General features: G+C 42.2%; 1 long non-coding RNA gene across 6 annotated transcripts in view; it reads right to left on the bottom strand.

Annotated features, from left to right (window-relative positions):
- LOC134731916 (uncharacterized) overlaps window positions 1-27,424 on the bottom strand; it is a 43,578-nt gene that overhangs the window by 3,466 nt on the left and 12,688 nt on the right. For 3 of the 6 annotated variants that reach the window (XR_010114637.1, XR_010114635.1, XR_010114636.1), the window contains one exon: window positions 22,249-22,572. This is a non-coding gene — a long non-coding RNA (uncharacterized lncRNA). Of the gene's footprint in view, window positions 1-8,554; window positions 8,912-22,248; window positions 22,573-27,424 lie in introns of those variants that run through there. The other 3 variants (XR_010114640.1, XR_010114639.1, XR_010114638.1) reach the window with 3 other exon arrangements.

Here is a 27,424-nt window from a genome sequence, read left to right as displayed (position 1 = left end):
TCTGTCTGAGGGGTTTAACCCTGCATTGCTTGAGGAAATGGTAATGGCCTCCCCTGAGAGAACTGCCATGCAAGACAATTCTGATTCTCCACAGGACTCACCATGACCACCCTTCTTTGCTTCTAGACCTATGACTGGACTCAAGTCCCAGCAGGGCTCTAAAGGTGAGGTACAAAGTATGACCCATAACAGGGTGCACTGAATTCCAAAAGAACTACTTGGGGTTATTAGTTCATACAAGCAGAAATCCAGGAAACGTGTGGGAATTATGGATGTGGAACATGTGTGGGAATTAAGGGTGTGGAACAATGGTAGAAGGAACATAAAATTGGATCAGGCTGAATTTATTGATATGGGCTCAGTAAGCAGAGATTCTGCATTCAGTGTTGTGGCTTGGCAGAAAGGGCTCTAACTGGTTGGGTGAAGCAAAGATGAAACGATGGTCCACCATAAATGAATTGGAAATGCCTGACTTCCCTTAGTTTAATAGAGAGGAAGAAATTCAAAGGCTTAAGGAGATTGGAAGATTGGAGTGGATTTGTCATTTACCTTACTCACCTATGCTGGAAGGGTCCAGAAGACATACCTTTCACCAATACTTTGAGAAATACTTTGAATAAATAAATAAGTAAATGTCGAGGGGATACCCAGCGTCTTTGTCGAGCTTTGTGGTTGCTCTTTTTTGTAGGCCCCACCTTACAATGGGAACCACAGTCATTCGATTGGAAAACCTAAATGCAATGGGAATAATTAGATCCCAGAATATGGCAGGAGTCAAGTGGTGGCAGTGGCACTTAACCACCAAAAGCAAAGTGGGCATGGTTATTATAATGAACAGCAGAGTCAAAGCAGCAACCAGAATAGTCTGACTCCAGGAGACGTATGGTGTTGGCTAGTTAATCATGATGTTTCGCAAAGTGAAATAGATAGGAAGCCTACTAAATTCTTAATTGATCTGTATAAGCAGAACATTTCTAGGCCAAAAAACAAAAGTCTAACTCAAATCATAATAACAGAGAGATGTGGCCCCTCAATCAATTCCCAGATGAGCCAGTTTACAGACCTGGAACCCCATGAGTGAAGGGGAGATTAGGTCCCCTGGAAGAACCATGGCATAATACTAAAAATTTATACTGTTAAATCTTTCTCCTATCCTTCTTCAAAGGGACCTATGGCCTTTTACAAGGATAATTATACACTGAGGAAAAGCAAATAATCAGACCTTTTGGGTCTACTGGACACTGGCTTTGTCTATCCACTGATTACAGGAGACCTAAAACATCACAGTGGTCTTCTCATTAGAGTAGGGGTTTGTGGAAGTCAGATGATCAATAAAATTTTAGCTCAGATTTGTCTCACAGTGAGTCCAATGGGTCCTTGAACCTATCCTGTGTTTTTTTTTTTCTCCAGTTCTGGAATGCATAATTAAAATAGACATATTTAGCAGCAGGCAGAATTCCTCCATTCATTCCCTGACCTGTGAAGTGAGGGCTATTATGATAGAAAAGGCCAAATTGAAGTCATTAGAACTACCTCTACTTAGAAAAATAGCAAATCAGAAGCAATTCTACATGCAGAAATTAGTGCTACTGTCAGAAACTTAAAAGATGCAGGCATGGTGATTTCCACCATATCTCCATTCAACTATACTGTTTGGCCTATGATAGACAGGTCTTGGAGAAAGACAGTGGATTATCATAAACCTAACCAAGTGGTGACTCCAGTTGCAGATTCTGTACCAGATAGGATTCCATTTATTGAGAAAATCAACTATCTCCTGGCACTGATATGCAGCTATTGATCTGGGAAATGGCTTTTTCGTCATCCCTGTCCGTGGGGACCAGCAGAAGGGACCAGCAGAAGCAGTTTGCTTTTAGTTGGCAAGGCCAGCAACATACTTTCACTCTCCTACCTCAAGGGTATGTCAACTCTACAGTTCTATGTCATAATTTAGTTTTGATGGATCTTGATCACCTTTCGCTCCCACAAGATATCACTCTGGCCCATTACATTAATCACATTTTGCTGATTGGACCTGGTGAATGAGAATTAGCAACCACTCTAGATTTATTGATAAGACCTTTAAGTGTCAGAAGTTGGGAAATAAATCTGACAAAAATTCGAGGGCTTTCTAATTCAATGCAATTTCTATGTGTCCAATGGTGTGGGGCATATGGAGATATCCCTTCTAAGGTAAAGGTTAAATTGTTGCATCTGGCACCACCTGCAACCAAGGAAGAAACACAGCACATATTGGTCCTCTTTGGATTTTGGAGGCAACATATTCCATATTTGGGTGTGTTTTGCTGAGCCATTTACAAAACGACCTGAAAAGCTTCTAGTTTTGACTGCAGCCTAGAACAAAGCAAGGCTCTGCAATAGGTCCAGGTTACTGTGCAAGCTGCTCTGTTACTTGAGTCATAAGATTTAACATATCCAATAGTGCTTGATATATTAGTGGTGAACTGAGATTCTGTTTGAAGCATTTGGCAGGTCCATATAAGTGTATTGGAGTGCAGGCCTTTAGGATTTTGGAGGAAGTCCCTGCCATCTTCTGCAAATAACTACTTTTTTTTTTTTCTTGAGAGACAGTTCTTGGCCTGCTACTGGGCATCAGTAGAAACTGAATGTTCAACCATGTGGCACCAAGTTACCATGTGACCTGAGCTGCCCATAATAAACTGGGTGTTATCTGATCACCAAGCCATAAAGTTAGGCATGCATGCAGCACTTCGTCATCAATGGAAGTGGTATGTATGTGATCCAGCTCTAACAGTCTCTGAAGTCATAAGTACCTTACACGAAGAAGTTGCCCAATTGCCCATGGTCCTCCCTTCTGCTACACTGCTTTCTCTCTCCCAGACTGTACCTATGGCTTCATGGAGAGTTCCCCATGATCATTTGGCAGAGGAACAGAAGAATTAGGCCTGGTTTACAGATGTTTCTGCATGATATGCAGCACCACCCAGAAGTGGACAGCTGTAGCACTACAACCACTCTCTGGGACATCCCTGAAGGACAGTCATGAAGGGAGCTCCTCACAGTGGACAAAAATTCGGGCAGTGCACCTGGTTGTTCCCTTTGCTTAGAGGGAGAAATGGCAAGATGTGTGATTAAATACTAATGTATAGGCTGTAGCCAATGGTGGTTTGGCCGGATGGTCAGGAACTTGGAAGGAACTTAATTGGAAAATTGGTGACAAATAAATTTAGGAGAGAGAAATGTGGATAGATGTCTCCAAATCAGCAAAACTTGTGAAGATATTTATGTTTCATGTGAACGATCACCAAAAGGTGACCACAGCAGAGGAGAACTTTAATAATCAAGTAGATATGATGACCCTTTCTGTGAATGCTACTCAGCCTCTTTCCCCAGCCACTCCTGTCATTGCCCAATGGGTTCATGACCAAAGTGTCCGTGGTGGCAGACATGGAGGTTATTCACAGGATCAGAAACATGGACTTTCACTCACCAAGGCTGACCTAGCTATGGCCACTGCTAAAGGTCCAATCTGCCAGTAGCAGAGACTAACACTGAACCTCCAATGTGGCACCATCCCTAGGTGATCAGCCAGCTACCTGGAGTCATGTTTATTACATTGGCCTGCTGCCATTGTGAAAGGGGCAGTGTTTTGTTCAGGAATAGATACTTCTCTTTGCCTTCCCTGTACACAGTGCTTTTGCCAAAACTACCATCTGTGGACTTACAGAATGCTTTATCCACCATCATGGCATTCCACACAGCATTGCGTGTGATTAAGGAACTCACTCCACAGCAAAAGAAGTGCAGCAATAAATGCACGCTTATGTAATTCACTGGTTTAACCATGTTCCCCACTATTCTGAAGCAGATGGCTTGATAAAATGCTGCAATACCTTTGTGAAGAGTCAGTTATAGTGCCAGTTAGGTGGCAGTACCTTGAGTGCTGAGACAAGGTTCTCTGTGCTCTAAGTCAGTGTCCAGTATTCGGTGTTGTCTCTTCCATAGACTGGATTCATGGGTTGAAGAATCAAAGGGTGGAAATGGAAGTGGAACCACTCACCATTACCCTTAGTGACCAGCTAGCAAAATTTTTGCTTCCCATTCCTATGACTTTATATTCTGCCGGCCTAAAGGTCTCTAGCTGTGAGGGAGAAATGCTTTCACCAGGAGACATAATGATGCTTCCATTGAACTGAAAGTTAAGACTGCTGCCCAGTCAGTTTGGGCTCCTTCTGGTTTTGAGTCAACAGGTAAAGAATGGAAGTATGGTATTGACTGAGGTGATTGATTCAGACCACCAAGAGGAATTGGACTATTATTCCATAATGGAGATGGAGAAGAGTATGTCCAGAAAACAGGAGATCCTTCAGGTATGTTTTAGTGTCACCATGCGCTGTGATTATGGTCAATATAAAACTATAACAACTCAATGACCAGGACTCAAGGTCTACTAATGACCAGGCCCTTCAGCTTTGGATCACCCTGCCAGGTGAAAAACCATGACCAGCTGAGGTGTTTGCTGAAGGCAAAGGGAATACAGAATGAATAGTAGAAGAAGGTATTTGTAAATACCAGCTAAGAATAAGTGACCAGTTACAGAAATGAGGGCTATAACTGCCATGAGTGTTTTCTCCTTGTTTTGTAGTGAATATATTTGTGTGGATATATATGTATATATATATTATATTTGAATATATATGGAATATATGTTATATATTTATAAATTAATTTATATATATATAAATTAAGCCAATATTTTTCACTCTCTTATTCCCTTATGTAACATAAGATGCATTGACTTTATATCATAGTATTTAAGTATTATTAATCTTACATAGAAGTAAAGTTATAAGATATCAAGGGGAAGAGTTAACATCACTCAAATACTTTACCTCCACTTCTAGGGAAGGGATTAGTGTGTTTTCAGTTGTATGCAGGATAGTCGTATCACGTTAGGCAGAATTATGACCCTGTTATTGTCTTTAATTGAAGATTCAGTATGGTTTAAAAAGATGTGTATGGGTTGATTGATAAGAGGTGGAATTGTGGTGGTCATTTTATGTGTCAACTTGACTGGACTAGGGGATGCCCAGGTAGCTGGTAGAACATAATTTCTAGGTGTGTTTGTGAAGGTGTTTCCAGAAAAGATTAGCATTTGAATCAGACTGAGTATAGAAGATCACCCTCACCAATGTGAGTAGGTACCATCAAATTTATCGAGAACACAAATAGAACAAAACTTCAGAAGAATACATTTTCTCTTTCCTTATGGAGCTGAGACATTAATCTTCTCTCTTTTTTTTCTTCTTGCTCTGTCACCCAGGCTGGAGTGCAGTGGCGCAACCTCAGCTCACTGCAACATCTGCCTCTCGGGTTCATTCTTGTGGCTCAGCCTCCCGAGTAGCTGGGACTACAGACACACACCACCATGTCTAGCTAATTTTTGTATTTTTAGTAGAGACAGGGTTTCACCATATTGGCCAGGCTGGTCTCAAACTCCTGACCTCAATGGATCTGCTGGCCTCAGCCTCCCAAAGTGCTGGGATTACAGGTGTGAGCCACCGACCTGGCCTATTCATCTTCTGTTGACATGAGTGTTCCTGGTTCTTGAGCCTTTAGACTCAGATCAGGACTTATACAATCAGTACCTCCATTCTTGGGCCTTTGAACTCAGACTAAATTACATCATTGGCTTTCTTTGTTTGCTGGCTTACAGACATCAGATTCTTGAACTTCTTGGCCTCCATTGTTCCGTGAGCCAATTCCTATATTAACTCTCTCTCTCTCTCTCAACTCTAGAGAGAGAGTCTGTTTCTGTGGAGAATTCTTGCTAATGCAGCATTTTAAGAATTTAAACACGATCATGCTTCTGTAGCAGAAAATCCTGAGATTCTTTCCTTTGATGGCAGAGATTCAAAGTAGTTCAGTTCCACTGCACAGCTGTGGCCACTGGGCTTTGTGAAGTCTCTCTCTCTAGAGAAACTTCATGCAGTTTCATAAAATTACTTTTGTCTTCAGGATGGAGGTTTATTGGTTCTTTGCACAACTGGGAAATCATCCCTTTTGGACTATGGAGAGTCTTGACTAGCCCTTCCAAATTAGTTTTTCCTTCTTCTGTTGGAAGTTTTAAATCAGTACAGTTTGCCAGACATGAGGCAATATATCCAGAAAGTAGAATGCCACAAGTCTTTGCAGATAGCCATTTCCCAGGGAACATATAATTTCTCACTTCATCTTATAAAGGAAAATGGTGGAGGAATGGAAACAAACATGTATTTAGACTTACTATGTTCCTGGTTCTTTGTGAGGGGGGTTATATGGAATATTTCACTGAATATCAGCAACACTTTTGTGATGTAGATGACATTTTTGAAAGGCCACTTGAAGCCCAAAGAGATTGAATAACTTGCCCAAAGGTAACATTGTATGAAGTGATGAGACTTGGATTTGAATCTAGCTCTGACTCCACATGGTTGCTTTTTGTATTATAGCTGGTTGCTATCTACTCTCCTCCAATTAGACTTGAGCTAAAACCAGGACTGAAATGATGCTAAATTCATGAGATTAATATTAATGCAGTAGAATCACTCCTTTGCTATCCACATGAGGAGATGGTATTAGTCTGTTCTCACACTGCTAATAAAGACATACCTGAGACTAGGTAATTTATACAGGAAAGAGGTTTAATTGACTCACAGTTCCACATGGCTGGGGAAGCCTCACAATCATGACAGAAGGTGAATGAGGAGCAAAGTCACGTCTTACATGACAGCAGGCAAGACAGCTTGTGCGGGGAACTCCCATTTATAAAACCATCAGATCTCATGAGACTTATTCATTACCATGAGAACAGTATGGGGAAAACCACCCCCATGATTCAATTATCTCCACCTGGTCCCACACTTGACACATGGGAATTATTACAATTCAAGGTGAGATTTGGGTAGGGACACAGCCAAACTGTATCACCCAGTATAAACCACCCAGCTCTAGTTTTGCTTCTGTAATGGAGAAACTATTTTTAAAAATTCCTCTGGGTGTATTTTCTCCCATATTAATGCATTTTTTAGTTTTACTCTCTCTCTCTCTCTCTGTAGTCTTTTCTACCATTAAAGCAAATCAGTGACATTTATTGCCATAGTGAAAGGCAGAGAGATACATCTGAAGTCCATAGGGCAGGAGAGAAAAAGGTGATTCCTGGGAATATTACTTCTGGACAGGAAGGGGAAGTAGAAGTTCTTCCTAGGTTATAGAGCAGGGACTGGATTCTTTAGCAACCTAGTGTCCAGCCCTCAGGAGTTATATACCAAGCTGAGGAGGGCAGGAACCAGTGAGAAGAAACAGAGGCTCTTCTACAATGCTGAGAGGCTCCATAAATTTCCATGTGCACTCACATCTATGGGGAAAGATAAGGAAGGCAGACACTTTGGAGGAAAGAAATACTATAGGTAAGAAGTTAAAACTTAGATTGTGAGATATGAAATGTTATTTACCAGAAAAAAAAATTACCTTATACTGGAAAATTCCAAGATTTCTTACCAGCTGCTATAAGTGAGTATAGGGCCTCCAGATTAGGATGAGAGAAATTATAGAAAGAGGAAAAGTCTCCATTTGTAGCACATTCTTCATTTATAGTGTATTAATTTTAGATAATGCTGTGCTTTCATAAATCATTCTTTTGAGTTGTTAATAATGGCTCCTCTTAAAATACAAAGAGATTTTATGGGAGGCATTGAATGTAAAGCTATGCTAAGTATCAAGACCATGACATTGAATCAGGTTATTGTGGCTCATCTCATGTACCTAGAGAGACCTGCAAAGATACAGAAGATACTGATATCATAGTGTCATGGTCTGTGGGGTAAATCCCTGATGAGAGAAGACAGAACTAGGAAAAACTCTGTTTTATAGAAACCTAAGTCAAGGCCCAAAAGGTGGACACCTGGGCCTTGGGTGCTTGGGAAAGGCTTCAAAGAGGACAGGGAAAGGTGAGCCAGGAGGTGGGGTTGGGGGAGGGACCTGTGAGCAAACTTCTCCTTAGCTCAGCATGATGTTGCAAAAATGTGTGAATTTTGGCTCCAGACAAATCTGAGATTATATTCTCCCTGGCCACTGGTGCCTGGTGCCTTTGGACAAACTCATTTGCATAAAGGGAGAGCATTGCTTGAGGATGTTGTGAGAATTAAATGAGAAAACATTGGCTAAATGCCCAACACTATGCTTGTCACATGGTAGCTACTGTGCCCGTAACTGTAGATTTTAATGTGTGAAAGTGAGGGCTACACTAATTTGCTCTGGAGGTTTCCCTGAGCAGATGGCAAATAAGAAGTGTCAGAAAATGAATGATATACTCTGTGTCATGGGTGGCCCAGAAGCATGTGGTGGCACGTGTGGTTTATATCTCTTTATGAGTGTTCTGAGTCACTCTGAACCCAAATGACAGCTGTGTGTAAGCAATTCCTGCTGGCTGGCTTACTGGTCTAGAAAGCCAAACAGCAACAACAATGCCCACCCCCCAACTAAAAAACAATTCCCCAAACATCATTACCATTTGGACTTGTTAACTTTGTACCTTTCTGTAAAGATGATTTGATTTGTGGCTCCTCCAACTGATTTAACTATGGCTTTGCCAGTCTGTCCTTTCTATTAAGTTAGAGCAAAAATCTTTCAAGTGTCAGCCAGGCGAATCCATCTGGAGTTCTGGAGGTCCTGGCAGCACTAATTGGGAGACAAGAGGAATGCATGCTTTCTTCCTGAGACTGTAACTTAGTCCACTGGTGTTGCCGTAACAAAATACCTGAGACTGGGTAAGTTATAAAGAATAGAAATTTATTTCTCACAGTTCTGGAGGCTGGGAAGTTCAAAGTCATGGTGCCTGCATTCAGTTCTGGTGAGGGTGGCTCTCTGCTTCCAAGATGGTGCTTTGTTGCTGCATATGGCAGAAGGACAAAAGAGACTTAAGTTCGTTTCCTCCATCCCTGTTACAAGGCACTAATCCGTTTGTGAGGGCAGATCCCTCATGACTCAATCACTTCCCCATAGGCCCCATCTTTTAATACTACAACAACAAGGACTACATTTTACCGTAAATTTTGAAAGACAGGCAAATTCAAACCATAGCATTCTGCCCCGGTCTCCCCTAAATTTGTGTCCTTCTCACATGTGAAATACATTCATTCCATTCCAATAGCCCCCCAAATCTTTACTTATTCCAGCATCAACTTAAAAGTCTATGTCTAAATTCTAAATATCATCTAAAATATCATCCAAAATATCATCTAAATCAGGTACAGATGAAACTTGTGGTATGACTTTTTTGATTCAAATTCCTTCTCCAGCTGTGAGCCTGTGAAATAAAGCAAGGTACTTTTAATATACAGTAGTGGGACAGGCATCAGATAGACATTCCCATTCTAAGAAAAAGTAACAGAAAGGCAGAAAGGGGTAATAGGTCCTGAGTAAGTCTAAAACTCAACAAGGCAAACAACATTCAATCTTGAGCCCTGAGAATAATATTCTTTGACTCCATGTCCCTTATTCCAGACACACTGGGTCAGGGGTTGGGTCCCCAAGACTCCAGCGGATCCTACTCCCATGGATTGTCTGAGCTCAGCTCATGCTGAAGCTGTTATGGGTTACAGTCAAGTGCCTGTGGCTCCCCAAGGCTGCCACTGAACACTGGTGGCCCTACATGTCTCAGATCTCATAGGTCGTTCCAACCTCATGCCTCGGCTGGGCATTGCTCTGGTGAGAATTTTCAGTGGCAGTCTTCTCCTGGTAGAAGTTCTCTGCCTGTTCTCCAAGGCTCTCCAAGGCATCTTTTGAAATCTAGATGGAGATAGCCATGCTTCCACAACTCATGAACTCTGTGCCTGCAGAGTTAGCATCTCATGGATGCCACCATGTAATACAGCCTGTACCCTCCTGAGTGGCTTGAGCAACAGCTAGGGCAGCCAAGAAATGCTGCACCAGAATGCAGGGAGCAGAGATTTGAGGTGGCCCTGGGCAGTGAGGCCACAGGCACCTTGGTCCCTCTTTTGAAACTGTTCTGCCCACAAGGCCATGGCACTTTGGGCCTGTGAGAGTAGGGTATCCACAAAGATTTCAGAAATGCCTTTGAGATCATTCTTTCATTGTCTCAGTGAATAGCACCTGGCTTCCTTCTATCCATACTAACCTCCATTTCAAACAGTTGCTTACCCACACCCCTAATATTCACTCCAAAATACACTTTCTCATTCTTTACAAGGCCAGGATGAGAATTTTCCAAACCTTTAAGTTGTGTTTCCATTTTGATAATAAATTCCATCTTTAATTAAATTCTCTCTTTTTGCATTTTTCTATAAGTAGTCAAGAGAAGCCATGCAGCACCCGGAGTGGTTTGTTGAGAGACTTTTCATCAAATATTCTAGTTCATTGTCCTTAGGTTCTGCCTTCCACAGAGTACCAGGACATGGATAAAATTCAGCCAAGTTACTTGCCACTTTATAGCAAGAATGGCCTTTCCTCCAGTTTCCTATAAGATATTCCTCATTTTCAAGTAAAACCTCAGCAGAATGGACTTTACTGTCCATATTTCTACCAACATTCTGATCATGACCACTTAGAAAATCTCTAAGAAGATTTAGGCTCTTCCTACAGCTCTCTTCTTCTAAGCCCTCATTATAATTGCCTTTCATTCACAACAATCTAGGCTTTTTCTAGCATGCGCCTTCAAACTCTTTCAGCCTGTATGCATTACCCACTTTCAAAGCTGCTCCACATTTCCAGGTGTTTGCTAGATAACACCCCACTTCTGGTACCAGTATCTGTCTTGGTCACACATTCAAAGCACAGAACTGTAATTTACTCTTCATCAGAACCCTTTGTTCTACCACTTATTTCTTGTTTAGAAGTGAAAGAAGTAGACCAGACTGGAATGTAAAACTTTGAGTTTATGAGAAAGGGTGATTTGGATTTTCTTCCTGTGCATATGTAACCCAAATATCTCTCTGACTCTCTGTGCATTTACACTTGCTGTTGCTCTTGCCAGCACCTGATTTAGGTAAAGTTTTAGCTGTTGTCCCATCCTAACTGCCCATCTCTTCTGTCTACTCTATACTCCCCCCACCCCCTACCCTTATTTATGTCTCAAAGCAGTCAGAGTATTGGAATTTTTTTTTAAGTTTGAAGGAGGAAATTGAAGAAGGACATTGCACAAAATGTTCCACTTTTGCTCTTTATTTAAAGGTGCTTTCCACATGGCAGTTGCACAATTTCTTTCTCTTTTCATTGTTCCTCTTCCTTACCATAAACCTCCTACTCATTCATTTGAGACCATGAACTCCACGTTTTCCTCTCTCTTCTACATCAAACTCCCCAACTACTAGCGTGTACACCTAGAAAAGAGCATTTCTAGCATGCCTTGGTTTCTCTTATAAGTGTATTTTAAATTTTTTATTTATATTATTCTTTCTATGTAATAAATGCTAATCAAATTAGAAAGAGAAACTAGGCAGCTATGTGATAAATACAGACCAATATAAACTGGTGGAAAAGCCTACCATCTATGTTAGAAAAGTGCTTGCAAAAATAAATGCTGTTTTGAGTGGGAAATGCAGCTCTATAAAGGAATCACTTCTCAGTTAAAGGATCAGAGTTGAAGGTTGCCAAGGTTGGGTCTTGGGATGAATACACCCAGAGGAGAAGCCTGTCCTTCAGGCCAAAGCATGCACACATTTCAACTTCCAGGAGAACTGACTGATTGATATGGTGAGGGGACAGGAATAGAAGCTTGATACTATTGCCTCAAGTCTGGACAACTCTGTGGTGCCATTCATATGCCTGTCTGCTCATGGGATCAGGCTGGGGTTACACTTTAGGTGAAACTACGTCTTTACTGAACTTCTTTCCTCTGCCCAATTCTTTGTCTCTCATTTCTTTAGAGGGTCCTTTTGAGGAGGATCCCACAATAAATCACAGCACAAGAGTCCCCGTCTCAGACTTCTGGGAAACACAGTCTAAGACACGTGCTGTGGTATATGCAGAGTGATGGAGTGGTCAGCCAGCTGGGCTGTGACTTATTGGTCAGTGGTCAGATCCTTGCAATTCTTCCCTTGTGGTTGTGGTTTTTACTATTAGATTGATAGTTATATGTGGTATATTGCAAAAATGACCACCACTTTCTCTCTTTACTTCATGAGATGGCATTTGCTTGTCTATTTATTGAGTTTGGACTGGCCAAGTGACTTGTTTTAACTAATGAGACATTAGCAAACAAGGAAGTTTGGAAAAGCATGCGCACATTGAGCTTGCTCTTTTGCCGTTCTTGGAACCCAGAGCTACTATGTGAGACTAACCTGCTGGATGAGAGGCACAACCCATTATCCCCATTGTCTCCAGAAGCAAAGCTGTTCAACTAAACAGCAGTGTACCTTAGATACACGAAGAAGCTGGGATCAGCAGAGCCATGCAGTCCAAATTGCTGACCCATAGAATCATGAGCTAAATGAATCTTTATTATATTAAACCACTAAATTTTGTTTGTTAGGTAGCATACGCTGATTGATACAGTATAATAAATTGTGATGGATCATATTCTTTTATGGATTTTTGCAGATAGCTACTTTAGGCTCAAATTGCTGCCATGCAAATATATGGAGCATGATGTATGCATTAAAAATATAAGCACACACACACATATATATATATGCTGCAAAAATGTCTTTTGAAATCAATGTGCTTTCTTGATATTTAGACAGATAAATGTTGGAATTACCACTAACTTACGTACTAGGTAAACAATTTATACGGCAGAATGAAGGAAAAAATCTTACATTTATTGAGTGCTTTCTGAGTGTTAGGAGTCCCCATCTTAGACTTCTGGGAAACACAGTCTAAGACACTTGCTGTGGTATATGCATAGCGATTGAGTGGTCAGCTGGGCTGTGACTTATGGGTCAGTGGTCACATTCATGTAATCCTTCCTTTGTGGTTGTGGTTTTTGCTACCAGATTGATGGTTACATATGGTGTATTGCAAAAATGACCACCACTTTTCGAGACTACCATCACTTGTGATGGTGAATGACTTCTTGCAAGATCCGGAAGTTTAAAAGTGTGAAGCACCTTGCTCTGTCTTGCTGCTGCTTTTGCCATGTGGCATGCCTGCTCCCTCTTATCCTTCTGCCATGATATGATTTGGATCTAAGTCCCCGTCCAAATCTCATATCAACTTGGAATCCCCAGTGTTGGAGGTGGGACCTGGTGGGAGGTGATTGGATCATTGGGGCAGTTTCTCATGGTTTAACACCATTTTCCTTGGTGCTGTCATCATGATATCGATGAGATCTGGTTGTTTAGAAGTGTGTACCACCACGCCCCCTTCCTTCGGCTCCAGTCATGTGAAGTGCTGGCTCTCGCTTTGCCTTCACCATGATTGTAAGTTTCCTGAGGCCTCCCCAGAAGCCAAGCAGATGCTGCCATGCTTCATGGACAGCCTGCAGAACTGTGAGCCAATGAAACCTCTTTTCTTTATAAATTACCCAGTTTCAGGTACTTTTTACAGCAATGTGAGAACAGACTAATATATGCCATGACTGTAAATTTTCTGACGCCTCCTCAGAAGTCAAGGAAATGTCAGCATTATGCTTCCTGTATAGTCTACAGAACCATGAGTCAATTAAAACTCATTTTTTTAAATAAATTACTCAGTCTCAGGTATTTCTTTATAGCAATGCAAGAATGGCTTAATACACATGGTCAGTTAGTTATATCTATTTTTACAAAAGAGGAAACTAATGCTCAGAGAAGGAATGTAATTTGCCCAAGGTGTAGATAGCAGATGGATTTGAAGGTAAGTTTGCTTCACTTCAAAGACTATCATCAGGTACCTCCTGGAAATGTAGGCTTCTTGTCACAGTACGTACCTTTCAAAACAGTATGGTTGGACAAATCTATGCATACGATTTAATATTCTTTTAATCTTGGCCTCCAAGTCTTATATGGAGCTTCAGATCCATAAGAAATTTCTGAGCAATTATTATTTCCACATTTCAGTTTAGAACAGCATTTCCCAGTTTTTATATTAGGGGACGGACTTCTAAATTTTCAAATATGCCTTTCAGATATCTGTCTTCTAAACTATATCCTGCAGCATAAACTATGTCCTCAATAAAATCTATTACATTTTATACAAATATTTCTGCTGCACCTCTTTGTGTCAGTCTGTGTCCTAAGCTCTGGAGAGGCAAAGAAGAATAAAATAATCTATTCTTTCAAGGAGCTCACATTTTAGTGAAGACAAAAAATATACACATTTTTTAAAATCACATACAACTCATAAATGAAATATGGAAGTGTTAAACGGAATACTAAAGCTAGTCTGGTGAGTGAAGGGATAAAGTGATCAGAAAGTTTTCTTGGAGGAGGAGATATCTAAACTAAGTCTCAAAGGAGTTCACCTGGCTGGGTGGGGTTGGGTGGGGTTGAGTGAGTACAGTAGACAAGGGTCAATAAATACTGTAATGTATAAACTCTCAAAGTTCAGTAGCCAACATAGCAAAAGTTTATTTGTTGTTCATGTTAGAGTTTGATGCAGAGGTTTCTGTTGAGAGGGTGGGTGTGAGACTCTGTCCCTAAAGTCATTGAGAGATCAAGGCTGACAGATGGTCTGCATCTTTGACACAGACACCTTCTGATGTCTCATTGACATCCAGTAGGGAGAGAAGACAGGATGTAGAGGGCACATGTGCATCTTAACCTCTTCCCTATGCATCACTTCCTTGAAGGCTGCATTGGTGAGCCTAACCACGTGGCTCGACCATGAGGATGGGGACTTTGTTTTGCTAACTGCTGTATTCCCCACAAAAGGAGCAGTAAACACATTAAATGCACAAGAAATGTTTGTGAAATTTATTTGTGATTGAATGTATCTTTGCACTATTAGTTAAGCATCCACCACACAGTGCCATTCTATACATATTTGTAGAAATAAAGCATACTTTTCTTTCTTTTCTTTTTACCTATGTTAAAAATTATTAAATTGTACTAAAAATCTAACACACTGGAATATATGAACTTCTCAGTTATGAACCCAAGAATTATGAGAGGTTAGAAAAATTCTGGGAAATATTTGTTTGTATGGGCACCAAAGTGGAACTGTAGCTCTATCAGCAATAGAATCCTTCCTTCTCTCTCTTTCTTCCTCCCTCCCTCCCTCCCTCCCTCCCCACTGCTCTTTCTCTTCTCTTCCTCCTTTCCTTTCTTCCATTTCTATAGACCTGAACATATCCCATAGTGCTTGTGTCCTATGTATTTGGGGGAATACAGAGATTTGCTGGACACAACTTTTGCTTTACAAAAGGAATCTGGACATGTCACCAAGAACAAGAACACAAGGCAAGCAGTGACAAACACCACATTAGAGCCATAGATAGAACCACCCACTTGCCTAGTCTATGTGGCTGAAGAGGGGCTGGCTCTAAAACACCTCCCACATCAGCTGTACCTTTTCCCCATCTGGAGTATCTGGTACACCTACAGTTCAGGTGCCACACTCCACTTCTAGTTTCAGTAAGAAAAAAGTGGCAGAGGAGATGACTGGGTAAAAGCCTTCTACAGGCAAAGCCATAATTTTCACATCAACATCTTATGCTTCCCAAGGGATGTTTCTTGTCATAAATATGTATCTGAAAGCAATACTTCTCATGAACCATCTTCTTGGTTGCCAGGCCCAAGGATTAGAATTGCACATATCAGAAAGACAATTTTCACTCCCTTTAAAAAGCAAATTAACTATAATGCATATAAATAGCTGTTCCCACAGAGGCAGCTGAGTTTGGAGGACATAGTACCAGCAGGACTTATTGATATTTTTATGTGATCAGGAAAACTGCCTTAAACAAACATTGCTTTCTAGTGAGATATTCATCAGTCAAGCTGTCAAGTCAAAAAGGCCCAAGTTCTAGGCAAGAACCTTGTATTACATGTTTCATGCGCGTCCGTGTGAAGAGACCACCAAACAGGCTTTGTGTGAGCAGTAAAGCTTTTAATCAGCTGGGTGCAGGCGGGCTGAGTCCAAAAAGAGAGTCAGCAAAGGGAGATAGGGGTGGGGCCGTTTTATAGGATTGGGTAGGTAAAGGAAAAAGGGGGGTTGTTCTCTGGCGGGCAGGAGTGGGGGTCACAAGGTACTCAGTGGGAGAGGTTTTGAGCCACGAGCCAGGAGAAGGAATTTCACAAGACAATGTCATCAGCTAAGGCAGGAACAGGCCATTTTCATTTATTTTGTGGTGGAATGTCATCAGTTAAGGCAGGAACCGGCCATCTGGATGTGTCACAGGGGATATGATGGCTTAGCTTGGGCTCAGAGGCCTGACATTCCTGTCTTCTTATATTAATAAGAAAAATAAAATGAAATAGTGATGAAGTATTGGGACGGCAAAAATTTTGGAGGATGGTATGGAGAGATAATGGGCGATGTTTCTCATGGCTGCTTCCAGCGGGATTAGGGGCGGCGTGGGAACCTAGAGTGGGAGAGATTAAGCTGAAGGAAGATTTTGTGGTAAGGGGCGATATTGTGGGGTTGTTAGAAGAAACATTTGTCATTTAGAATTATTGGTGATGGCCTGGATACAGTTTTGTATGAACTGAAAAACTAAAGGGAATAAGAGAAGGAGAAAAATAGGTATTAAAGGACTAAGAATTGGGAGGACCTAGGACATTTAATTAGAGAGTGCCTAAGGAGGTTCAGCATAGTCCTGCCAGCAAAGATTATTTATTTACTTGTGGCGGTTTGGGGATAGCACCAGGAGATAGCAGCTGTGATGGCTTGGAGAAACAGTGTAAACCGGCAGTGTAGACAAGAGCAGGGCATGTATGAGTAGTTGAGAACAGTGAATAGGAGTATGACTGGACAGAAGACAGTAGGGATGACAAGTTTTTTGGGGCACAGTCCAAGTTGGTCTGGTCTCTGGAATGAGAGACTGGGACCTAAGAAAAAGGAGCATCTATACGGGAGCTCAAATGGGCTGTACCTTGTGGCATTCTGAGGACAGGCCTGAATTCTGAGAAGGGAAAGTGGTAAAAATATTGTCCATTCCTTTTTAAGTTGGTGGCTGAGCTTGGTGAGGTGTGTTTTAAAAAGACCATTAGTCCGTTCTACCTTTCCTGAAGACTGAGGACTGTAAGGGATATAAAGGTTTCAGTGAATACCAAGAGCCTGAAAAACTGCTTGGCTGATTTGACTAATAAAGGCTGGTCTGTTATCAGACTGTATAGAGGTGGGAAGGCTAAACTGAGGAATTATGTCTGACAGAAGGGAAGAAATGTCTGCGGTGGCCTTCTCAGACCCTGTAGGAAAGGCCTCTACCTATCCAGTGAAAATGTCTACTTAGACTAAGAGGTATTTTAGTTTTTCTGACTCAGGGCATGTTGAGTAAAGCTAATTTGCCAGTCCTGGGTGGGGGCAAATCTTCGAGCTTGATGTGTAGGGAAGGGAGGGGGCCTGAATAATCCCTGAGGCGTAGTAGAATAGCAGATGCCACACTGAGAAGTTGTTTCCTTGAGGATAGATTTCTACGATGGAAAGGAAATGAGAGGTTTTAAGAGGCGGGCTAGTGGCTTGTACTATAGCATAGCCTGCCTTTGCTGGTGTGTGGTGATTAGGCCTGGTGGAACTGCCATCAATAAACCAAGTGTGATCAGGGTGAGAAACAGGGAAGAAGGAAATGTGGAGAAATGGGGTGAACATCAGGTGGATCAGAGAGATGCAGTCATGAGGGTCAGGTGTGGTATCAGGAATAATGTGGGAGGCCAGATTGAAGTCCGGGCCAGGAACAATGGTAATTGTGGGAGACTCAACAAAGAGTGAGTACAGCTGAAGGAGCCGGGAAGCAGCAAGTATATGCATCAGGTGTGAGGAAGAAAATAGATTTTGGAAATTATGAGAGCTGTAGAGAGTGAGTTGAGCATAGTTTGTGATTTTAAGGGCTTCTAAAAGTATTAGGGCGTCAGCAGCCACTGCATGGAGACATAATGGCCAGCTTAAAACAGTAAGGTCAAGTTGTTTGGACAAAACGGCTACAGGACGTGATCCCGGTCCTGTAGTATCCCGGCTGTGTGTAATGAAAAGGGTTGGGATGAATCAGGGAGAGCTAGGATGGGGGCAGTCTCTAAAGGTGTCTTCAAGGAATGGAAAGAGGAGTGGGGAAAGGATTTAGAATCTATGGGGTCAGCTAGGTTTTCTTTTGTGAGTTTATATGAAGGTTTTGTTAGGATGGCAAAACCGGGTATCCAAAGGCGATAGTATCCAACCATGCCCAGGAAGGAAAGGAGTTGTTGTTTTGTAGGAGGAGTTGGGGTTTGAGAGATTAGTCGGACATGATCGGCAGGGAGAGCACGTGTGTTTTTATGAGAATTATGCTGAGATAGGTAACAGATAAGGAAGAAATTTGGGCTTGACTGAAGTAATGGGGGCTGTCTGTGAAGCTTTGTGGCAGTACAGCCCAGATAATTTGCTGAGCCTGATGAGTGTCAGGGTCAGTCCTAGTGAAAGCAAAGAGAGGCTGGGATGAAGGCTTCAAAAGAATAGTAAAGAAAGCATGTTTGAGATCCAGAACAGAATAATGGATTGTGGAGGGAGGTATTAAGGATAGGAGAGTATATGGGTTTGGCACCATGGGGTGGATAGGCAAAACAATTTGGTTGATAAGGCATAGATCCTGAACTAACTGGTAAGGCTTGTCTGGTTTTAGGACAGGTAAAATTGGAGAATTGTAAGGAGAGTTTATAGGCTTTAAAAGGCCATGCTGTAGCAGGCGAATGATAACAGGCTTTAATCCTTTCAAAGTATGCTGTGGGATGGGATATTGGCATTGAGCGGGGTAAGGGTGATTAGGTTTTAATGAGAGGGTAAGGGGTGCATGATCGGTCACCAAGGAGGGAGTAGAGGTATGCTATACTTGTGGGTTAAGGTTGGGGGGTAAAAGAGAAGGACGCAAAGGAGGCTTTAGATTGGGAAGAAGGGTGGCAATGAGATGTAGCTGTAATCCAGGAATAGTCAGGGAAGCAGATAATTTAGTTAAAGTGTCTCGGCCTAATAAGGGAACTGGGCAGGTGGGGATAACTAAAAGGAGTGCTTAAAAGAGTATTTTCTAAGTTGGCACCAGAGTTGGGGAGTTTTAAGAGGTTTAGAAGCCTGGCTGTCAATACCCACAACAGTTACAGAGGCAAGGGAAACAGGCCCTTGAAAAGAAGGTAATGTGGAGTGGGTAGCCTCCATATTGATTAAGAAGGGGACGGACTTACCCTCCACTGTGAGAGTTACCTAAAGCTCGGCGTCCATGATGGTCTACGGGGCTTCTGAGGTGATTGGATGGCGTCAGTCTTCAGCTGCTAAGCCGAGAAGATCTGGGAAGGAGTCAGTCAGAGAGCCTTCGGCCAGAGTTCCAGGGACTCTGGGAGTGGCTGACAGGTGAGTTGAACAGTTCGATTTCCAGTGGGTTCCCACACAGATGGGTCACGGCTTAGGAGGAATCCCAGGCTGTGGGCATTCCTTGGCCTGGTGGCCAGATTTCTGGCACTTGTAGCAAGTGTTCTGGAGGAATGCCTGGCCACTGCAGTTTAAGTGTTTGGAAGTTCTTGTGTGCTGGAGATGTGGCTGGGGTTTGTCTCACAGTGGAGGCAAGGAATTGCAACTCAGAAATATGTTGCTACTTGGCTGCCTCTACTGTATTATTGTACACCTCGAAGGTGAGGTTAATTAAGTCCCGTTGTGGGGTTTGAGGGCCAGAATTTAATTTTTGGAGTTTTATTTAATATCGGGAGCAGATTGGGTAATAAAATGTATATTGAGAGTAAGACGACCTTTTGACTTTTTAGGGTCTAGGGCTGTAAAGCATCTCAGGGTTGCTGCCAAACGAGCCATGAACTGGGCTGGATTTTTATATTGGATGAAAAAGAGCCTAAACGCTATCTGATTTGGGATAAAGAAAAAGGAGCATTAACCTTGACTAAGCCTTTAACTCCAGCCACCTTTTTAAGAGTAAATTGCTGGGCAGGTGGGGGAGGGCTAGTCACAGAACGAAATTGTAAGCTGGATGGGGTGTGAGGAGGGGAGGTGATAAAAGGATTATAGGGTGGAGGAGCAGAGGCTGAGGAAGAATTGGGACCTAGCTCGGCCTGGCGAGGAGAGGAGAGGTCAGATGGGTCTGTAGAGAAGGAAGATTAGAAAGACTCAGTGACGGTTGGGGTTGGGACTGAGGGGACAGGTGGGAGGGAAAGAAGGAAGATTTGGGACGAGTTGCGTTGGGAACAGAGACTAGGGAGGGACTGATGTGTAAAAGAATGCCTGGATGTCAGGCACCTCAGACCGTTTGCCCATTTTACGACAAGAATTATTTAGATCTTGTAGGATGGAAAAAATGGAAGTGCCATTTTCTGGCTATTTGGAACTACTGTTGAGTTTGTATTGGGGTCAAGCAGCATTGTAGAAGAAAATAAGGCATTTAGGTTTTAGGTCAGGTGTGAGTTGAAGAGGTTTTAAGTTCTTGAGAACACAGGCTAAGGGAGAAGGAGGAATGGAGGGTGGAAGGTTTCCCATAGTGAAGGAAGCAAGCCTAGAGAAAAGAGAGAGCAGAGACACAGAGGGAAGGGGTTCGGGGGTTCTCACCCTCCAGAAAAGCGGGAAAGGGGTCGGGGTGTGGAAATAAGGGGTTGAGGCACAGAGATAAGACGTCGGGGTGCGGAAATAAGGGATCGGGATGCAGAGATAAGAGGTCAGGGAATGGAAATAAGGGATTGGGGCACAGAGATAAGAGGTCGGGGCATGGAAATAAGGGATTGGGGCACAGAGATAAGAGGTTGGGGCATGGAAATAAGGGATTGGGGGTTCTTTCCCCCTAGAAAAGCGGGACTTGCTGCTAACGGTGAAGGAGAAGGGGTTGAGGGGTTCTTGCCTCTCCCCCAGAAAAGCAGAGAAGGGGTAGAGACACGGAGAGAAGAGGTTGGGGTACTTGCCCCTCCCCCAGAAAAGCGGGACTTGCTGCTAAGGGTGAAGGACCAAGGCAGGCGTCCCTGCATGGTCTGACACCTCTGAAACATGGGTAAATAATCAGAGAGGTGTCCCTGCAATGAATAAACACCAAGGGAAGGCTGCCTTCCCAGTCTGTGACCGGCACCAGAGTTTTGGGTCCACAGATAAAACATGTCTCCTTTGTCTCGACCAGAAAATGAAAGGAATTGAAATTAAGAGAAGGGAGAGATTGAAGTGTGGCGCCAAGATTGAAAGGAGAAAGAGGTTGAGGGATAGTGAAGGAGGTTGGAGAAGAGAGTAAAAAGAGGCTGCTTACCAGATTTGAAATTGGTGAGATGTTTCTTGGGCTGGTTGGTCTGAGGACCTGAGGTTGTAGGTGGATCTTTCTCATGGAGCAAAGAGCAGGAGGACAGGGGATTGATCTCCTGTGGGAGGTCCTCTGATCTGAGTCATGGCACCAAATTTCATGCACGTCCGTGTGAAGAGACCACCAAACGGGCTTTGTGTGAGCAATAAAGCTTTTAATCACCTGGGTGCAGGGGGGCTGAGTCCGAAAAGAGAGTCAGCAAAGGGAGATAGGGGTGGGGCTGTTTTATAGGATTTGGGTAGGTAAAGGAAAAAGGGGGGTTGTTCTCTGGCAGGCAGGAGTGGGGGTCACAAGGTACTCAGTGGGGGAGCTTTTGAGCCAGGATGAGCCAGGAGAAGGAATTTCACAAGACAATGTCATCAGTTAAGGCAGGAATGGGCCATTTTTACTTCTTTTGTGGTGGAATGTCATCAGTTAAGGCAGGAACCGGCCATCTGGATGTACGTGCAGGTCACAGGGGATATGATGGCTTAGCTTGGGCTCAGAGGCCTGACACATGGATCACAAAATTCTTCAGTAACTTGAGGAATATGATGTACTTGTAGTTCTGGGAATTTATACTCTGTAACAAGTAATACAGGGCCCATTTATGGTTCCCAAGAGTACCAAGGTTAATGTCAAGTTAATGTCATTAGAAAAAAATAAACAAGACTCCCACATTTTTTTTTATGAATAAAGGCAATTTCATCAGTAAGGCAATAAGGACAGAAAACGTATCTCGCTGACATATTAGTTGAGTGGTTGTCTGCGTTTTTAATTTCAAAGAAACTCAGAAAGAACATGGAATATCTTCAATTTTGATTATTCAGATAGCTGTAGGGGAGTCAAAACTCCACCTCCATCCTCTTTGGGTTCTGGCTGGACCCTAAAGTTCAATCGATATAGACAGATTAACAGGAGAAAAGCATACAAATTTATTTAATACAAGTTTTACACGGCACAGAAGACCTCATAAGGAAACGAAGACCCCAAAAAGCATCTAGAGTCACTCACTTGTATACTGAATTGGACAACGAACACTGTTGCAAAATGTAATAAGGCAAAGGGGCTTCGGCTAGGGTAGTTAATTGGGTAAAGAAGCGACTAAGAAGATAAGGGTTAGTTTAATAAGGTCAGCTTGTGGAGCTCTCTCTTGGCTTCAACTTTCTGTTCTCGATGATAAGAGCGTTGCTTTTATAGGTAGCTTGTCTTTCACATGGGAATGCTGCCTCCTGCTTTTAAGAAACACAAAAATGGTCAGAGTGATTTTTTTGCACCTACTGTTTTTTAAGTACCTTGAACAGCAATAATCGTGATGCCAGAGCAGCATATTTTGGGGATGGCGTATTCTTAACTCCTTCATCACCAGGAACTACATTGCAAGCATTTCAAAGAGGATCCTCATTGTTTTCATCTCTAGCTTCTTTCTACTCTTCCAACTGAGTTGTTTGACTTCTATTTTTATGATGTTGTTGTTTTCACTATGTGAGCCAAATTATTGGTGTCACTCATGAAAAGCCATCTAAATGGCATTTATTTACTTTGATGCTGATAGGAAATACAAATAGTAATCTGGCTGAAAAGAAATGTGTCTGTTTTCCTGCAAACTGTTGTATAATAATGGTCAGTTGGGAGGCAATGGGTAAACTGCAGTCATTCCTTCAAGAAACCCAATCTGCCTTCCATGGACCTACTTAGCAAAAGCAGTAAGAGCTGCCCATTCCTTGAACCTGTGGCTCCTATGACTCTAAGATAATGCTTCCTGGAACTTGTTTGTTGGTTGTACTCTAATCCAGGACACTGTTGAGATGCCCCTGAAGGTTCCTTAATAAACAGTCTGAAGGTACTCATTTATTAGGATTAGAAAGTGAATCTACATTTTAGGAGCCAGGCTAAATAATGACAAACATTCAGAGTCATATTTTTCATTTATTAGAATGACAACATTCCAGGTCATGTGGTGATTCAGAGATCTGAATCTGAATTTCCATTCTGCCACTTACCAGCTATCTGACTTTGGACGTCTTGCTAAACTGCTCTGGGTTTCATTCAGGTGCTGACTTTTAAAGTAAAAAAAAATGAATGTTTTCCTTTTTGACTCCAAAGTATTTTTTATGATAAGAAATAAGATAACGAATGTAAAAATGACATTTAAGCTATAAAAAGCTATAAACTATTATTAAGATAATCCAATAAATAGGGTGCATGTATTATTGCTTATGTTTACATCTGTGTGGTGATAAATCCTATCTGCTCTATATTTTTAAAATAACTAAGACTAGATAAAAGAAACCACAATACCTTTTTGTCCCCATTATTTTTAGCTCCAGAAGTATGTTGATTTGGAAGCAAATCAACTTGATGCTTATTAGATCTCAAAGACTGCTTGCTGTGTTAAAGTGGCTTGGGATAAAACTTGAGTTAATACTACTCAAGATTTCTCTTCCTCTCAAGAAAGAGAAGATGATCATTGTCAAAGACTGCACATTTGGAGACAATGTCTTGCCTCTTCATTAAAAGCCTGGACAAAATTTTCATAGACTTTGTGTTCAAAAAGCACAGATGCACAGACATGAGGGCAAATAAGTGTCTTTCACTGAAGAGAGCCTTTAGTGTGTCTCAATAAACTTCCTCAGTAAGTTAATTTATTAACATTAATATATAGATTCCTACATGAGATCAACAAACTGACTTTTTAAAAAATGAAAAGAATCAAATTTGGTCTACATTCCTCTAAATGATGAATTTTACTAACTTTTAGTTACTGAAGTAACCAGTTTTGGGGTATCAGATAACTTCAGTCAGAATATAAATTTGGTAGATCAGAGATCTGGCCCTTGATGAAGTAGGATAAACAAAGATACAAGCTCTTTAAAAAGAAGTCATTATATCCAGAAGATACTTGCATTCATATGTTTCTCACAGCACTATTTACAATATCAAAAATATAGAATCAACCTAAGGGTCCATCAACCATCAACGGATGACTGGGAAAAAAAATGTCATATAGGTGGCTGACAAGATGGCCGTATGGGAACAGATCTGATCTGCAGCTCCCAGGAAGATCAATGCAGAAGGCAGGTGATTTCTGCATTTCCAACTGAGGTACCTGGCTCATTTATTCGGGACTGGTTTGACAGTGGGTGCAGCCCCCAGAGGGTGAGCCAAAGCAAACCCAGGAAGTGCAAGGGGTTGGGGAACTCCCTCCCCTGGCCAAGGGAAGCCATGAGGGACTGTGCCATGAGGAACAGTGCATTCTAGCCCAGATACTATGCTTTTGCCATGGTGTTTGCAACCTGCAGACCAGCAGATTCCCTCGGGTCCCTACACCACCAGAGCCCTGGGTTTCAAACACAAAATGGGCAGCCGTTTGGGCAGACACCAAGCTAGCTGCAGGAGTTTTTTTTTCATACCTCAGTGGCACCTGGAATGCAAGACAGAACCATTCACTGCCTTGGAAAGGGGACTGAAGCCTGGGAGCCAAGTGGTTTAGCTCAGTGGATCCCACCCTGATGGAGCCCAGCAAGCTAAGATCCACTGGCTTGAAATTCTTGCTGCCAGCATAGCAGTCTGAAGTTGACCTAGGACGCTTGAGCTAGGTGGAGGAAGGGGCATCTGCCATTACTGAGGCTTGAATAGGTGGTTTTCCCCTCACAGTGTAAACAAAGCTGCCAGGAAGTTCAAACTGGGTGGAGCCCACCAGCTCGGCAAAGCCGCTGTAGCCAGACTGGCTTTCTAGATTCCTCCTCTCTGGGAAGAGCATCTCTGAAAGAAAGGCAGCAGCCCGAGTCAGGGGCTTATAGATAAAACTCCCATCTCCCTGGGACAGAGCACCTGGGGGAAGAGGCAGCTGTGGGCACAGCTTCAGCAGACTTAAAGGTTCCTGCCTGCCGGCTCTGAAGAGAGCAGCATATCTCCCAGCACAGTGCTCAAGCTCTGCTAAGGGACAGACTGCCTCCTCAAGTGGGTCCCTGAGCCCCGTGCCTTCTGACTGGGAGACATCTCCCAGCAGGGGTTGACAGACACCTCATACAGGAGAGCTCTGGCTGGTATCTGGCAGGTACCCTTTTGGGACGAAGTTTCCAGAGGAAGGAACAGGCAGCAATCAATCTTTGCTGTTCTGCAGCCTCCGCTGGTGATACCCAGGCAAAAAGGGTCTGGAATGGACCTCCAGCAAACTCCAGCAGACCTGCAGCAGAGAGGCCTGACTGTTTGAAGGAAAACTAACAAACAGAAAGGAATAGCGTCAACATCAACATAAAGGACGTTCATACAAAAACGCCATCTGATGATCACCAACATCAAAGACCAAAGGTAGATAAATCCACGAAGATGAGGAAAAACCAGCTCAAAAAGGCTGAAAATTCCAAAAACCAGAATGCCTCTTCTACTCCAAAGGCTTACAACTCATCACCAGCAAGGGAACAAAACTGGATGGAGAATGAGTTTGACGAATTGACAGAAGTAGGCTTCAGAATGTGGGTAATCACAATCTCCTCTGAGCTAAAGGAGCATGTTCTAACCCAATGCAAAGAAGCTAAGAACCTTGAAAAAAGGTTAGAGAAATTGCTAACTGGAATAACCAGAATAGAGAAGAACATAAATAACCTGATGGAGCTGAAAAACACAGCACGAGAACTTCGTGAAGCATACACAAGTATCAATAGCTGAATTGATCAAGCGGAAGAAAGAATATCAGAGATTGAAGATCAACTGAGTGAAATAAAGTGTGAAGATAAGATTAGAGAAAAAAGTGAAAAAGAACAAACAAAACCTCCAAGAAATATGGGAACTATGTGAAAAGGAGAACCTATGTTTGGTTGGTGTAACTTAAAGTGATGGGGAGAATGGAACCAAGTTGGAAAACACTCTTCAAGATATTATCCAGGAGAACTTCCCCAACCTAGCAAGACAGGCCAACATTCAATTCAGGAAATACAAAGAATACCACAAAGATACTGCTTGAGAAGAGCAACCCCAAGACACGTAATAATCAGATTCACCAAGGTTTAAATGAAGGAAAAAATGTTAAGGGCAGCCAGAGAGAAAGGTCAGGTTACCCACAAAGGGAAGCCCATCAGACTAACAGTGGATCTCTCTGCAGAAACCCTACAAGCCAGAAGAGAGTGGGGGCCAATATTCAACATTCTTAAAATAATTTTCAACCCAGAATTTCATATCCTGCCAAACTAAGCTTAGTACGCGAAGGAGAAATAAAATCCTTTACAGACAAGCAAATGCTGAGAGATTTTGTCACCACCAGGCCTGCCTTACAAGAGCACCTGAAGGAAGCACTAATTACAGAAAGGAAAAACTGGTACCAGCCACTATAAAAACATAACGAATTGTAAAGACCATTGACACCATGAAGAAACTGCAACAACTCATGGGCAAAATAACCAGCTAGCATCATAATGACAGGATCAAATTCACACATAACAATATTAACCTTAAATGTAAACAGACTAAATGCCCCAATTAAAAGACACAGACTGGCAAATGGGATAGAGTCAAGACCCATCAGTGTGTTGTATTCAGGAGACCCATTTCACGTGCAAAGACACACATAGGTTCAAAATAAATGGATGGAGGAAGATTTACCAAGCAAATGAAAAGAAAAAAAGCAGGGATTGCAATCCTAGTCTCTGATAAAACAGACTTTAAACCAACAAAGGTCAAAAAAGACAAAGAAGGCCATTACATAATGGTAAAGGGATCAATGCAACAAGAAGAGCTACCTATCCTAAATATATATGCACCCAATACAGGAGCACCCAGATTCATAAAGCAAGTTCTTAGAGACCTATGAAGAGACCTAGACTACCACACAATAAAAGTGGGAGATTTTAACACCCCACTGTCAACATTAGACAGATAAGACAAAAAATTAACAAGGATATTCAGGACCTGAACTCAGCTCTGGACCAAGCAGACCTAATAGACATCTACAGAACTCTTCACCCTAAATCAACAGAATATACATTCTTCTCAGCACCACATCACACTTATTCTAAAATTGACTACATATTTGGAAGTAAAACACTCCTCAGCAAATGCAAAAGAAGGGAAACCATAACAAACAGTCTC

The sequence above is a fragment of the Symphalangus syndactylus genome, chromosome 19, assembly GCF_028878055.3.
Source record: "Symphalangus syndactylus isolate Jambi chromosome 19, NHGRI_mSymSyn1-v2.1_pri, whole genome shotgun sequence".
NCBI classification, from domain to species: domain Eukaryota; kingdom Metazoa; phylum Chordata; class Mammalia; order Primates; family Hylobatidae; genus Symphalangus; species Symphalangus syndactylus.
This window is presented reverse-complemented; position numbering and strand designations above follow the sequence as displayed.